The following is a 2,737-nucleotide window of genomic DNA, read 5'->3' as shown; positions in this document are numbered from 1 at the left end:
GTTGCTGGTGGGAGTGTATGATTTTACAAATACCTGGAAATTTGGCAATTTCTTTAAAAGTTTAACATATGTTTGCCACATGACCCCGCAATTTCACTCCTTGGAATCTACCTAAGAGACATAAAAACATATGTCCTCATGAAGATACATGTTTAAGAGTTCAAAACAGCATTAGCCATAGTAGGCCCAAACTGAAAACAATCCAAATATCCTTCAACTAGTAAATGGATAAACAAAATGGATAAACTACATCCATGCAAAGCAATATCATTCAACAATAAAAGGGAACAAAACCAGACTTATCTGGCAGGGGAGATACCATGAACATGAGGGTAGTTTTCCCAAGGCAAGTTTCAACCCTTGCACTCCGGATGATGAGCGATTACTTAATGGGTACAATGCATGTGATTGGGGTGATGGATACTGTGGAACACTGACTTCACCACTATGCAATCTATGCAGGTAACAAAACTACACTTGGACCTTATAAATTTACACAAATGAAAAAAGAGAAAATAAATAAAATGAAAAGGGACAAAATGATGATACATACTACAAAACTGATGAACTTCAATAATGTCAACTAAGTGAAGGAAACTGGACACAAAAGGTTACATAATGTATGATTTCATTTACTTGAAATATGTAGAAGAGGTAAATTGATTGATGCAAAAAGCAGATCATTGGGTGCCTAGGGCTTGGGGTATCGGTGGGAATTAACTGTAAATAGAGAAATTTTGGACATGACAGAAATGTTAAAAATCTGGATTGTTGTGATAATTGCACAAATGCACTGATTTACTAAAAACATTAAATTTTACATATAGAATGAATGAATCTCATAGTATGTAAATGAAGCCTTAGGAATCCTGTTAAAATAATTCTTTTTTAAAAAATAAGACTTTGTAAGCAAGACAAAATCCAGAAGACACAAATGAAAAAATATTTGAAGAAAATTACTGACTTCTTTGCATGAAGAAAATAACAAAATTAAAAGAAGTATATGAAGCTCAGAAAAAATTCTGATCACATAAGACAGACAATGAGCTAACTTCCTTATGAAAAATTATTAACTAATCAATAAATTAATTAATGGAAATGCCCCGGAAAATTGGGCAAAGGATATAGACTGACTATAGAAGAGAATATTCCAATAGTCAATAAATATTTGCTGAAACTCACCAACGAACGGAAAAATCCAAATTCAAACAGCAATTTTTCCCCCAAAAAACCGGAAAATACAATAGCTTGTTTTAAAATCAAGGATTTAGAAGATTCTATGGGAATAGATTCTCCTATATTATTAGGATTGTGAGTGGATGGCAGTGTGCTATTAAAACTCAAAATGCAATTGTTACATGCTTGATGAAAACAACAAAAATCCCATTCTAAACATCTGTCTTAAGGAAACAATCCTACATGAGCCCAAAGAAATATAAAATTGGTCGTTTTGAGCCATGGTTTGCAATAACAAAAACATTTTGAAATTCTAAAAGAAAAACTGATTAATTTGTCTTGATTATAAAAATTTTGTACATCATAAAAACTATGCAGCATGTGAAGTGACAGCACACTGCAGGATAATATTTGGTGCTGTGTGTGGGGCACTGTGAACATATATTGGTGTAAACCTATGAGTAGTTTGCATAATACAGTATTTCCACTCTAGGTTTTTACAGTCTCAGTACATTTTTCCTTGTACGTCCATGATGACATATAAAAAATGTAACAGGAGAGAAAAGAAACATTCTCAATATTTAGAAGAAAGGTAAATTGTATAGACATAGAAAGGAATAATATACAGGGCTTTAAGTAAATTATGTAGGACTACCAACATAAATTGAAAAAAAAATCATCTAACATAATGCCAATTAGGAAGTAGAAAATTATAAGAATTGTCATTGTTACTATAAGAACAAAAAATATATAGACTAAACTAAATGGATAAACTGGAAAATAATCTTATTTTTAAAATTTTAATGAGCCATAGATCAAAAAGCATAAAAATTCCAAATTCCAGAGATAAATAAATTCCACTTAGGTGAGCAGGGACAAATGTCCACTCTTATTCTTTGACCCCTCTACGAAATCTTAACGGGGTGAAATACTGAGCATGGCTGAGAAGGGAGATAGGGACTGAGGACAAAGCAGCTGAGTTGTGTTAAACAGCCCCGTGGGCTTGTGTGCTGCATTAAAATCTATAGAGGCCCCCTGAATAATACATATCTACTTTACCCTGCCAGCTGAGTCTCCTTCCAGAACGTTTTCTGACTTCATGCTGGTAGTGTGGGAACTAGGGAGGTAGATAGAAGTCAACAAACATCTCTGTAGCTTCATACAAACAAAGATCAGGAAGGAAATCAAGATAGGAACGATGCTTTCAACCACCTTGACTGAGCTGGCATTTATAATTGACATATATACTGACATCTGAGAACTACAGAATGTTTATTTATTTATATTGCACAAAGATTATCCATGAAATAGAACAAATACTGTGATGATAAAAGTAGTCTCAATTACTTTCACAAGCATAAAATCTTACAGAGTATATTATCTGAACACAGTCTTATCAAATTACAAATAAGATGAAGAACATTGGCCAAATTTTTGGAAGTAAAATAATATGTTTCTAAATAATCTATGACTTGTCAAATAAAATCAGAAGGAAAATTAAAAGATAATTTTACATAAAATAATACTGAAATGAGTATTTAAAATTTTTGTTATGCAACCA

General features: G+C 32.4%; 1 pseudogene; it reads left to right on the top strand.

Annotated features, from left to right (window-relative positions):
* The first annotated feature begins 295 nt into the window (after positions 1-295).
* LOC116273017 lies at positions 296-443 on the top strand (annotated as a pseudogene).
* The last annotated feature ends 2,294 nt before the right edge of the window (positions 444-2,737 follow it).

The sequence above is a fragment of the Papio anubis genome, unplaced genomic scaffold, assembly GCF_008728515.1.
Source record: "Papio anubis isolate 15944 unplaced genomic scaffold, Panubis1.0 scaffold3092, whole genome shotgun sequence".
NCBI lineage: Eukaryota > Metazoa > Chordata > Mammalia > Primates > Cercopithecidae > Papio > Papio anubis.
Note: the sequence above shows the minus strand (reverse complement) of the source record. Positions and strands in the feature narration are given on the sequence as shown.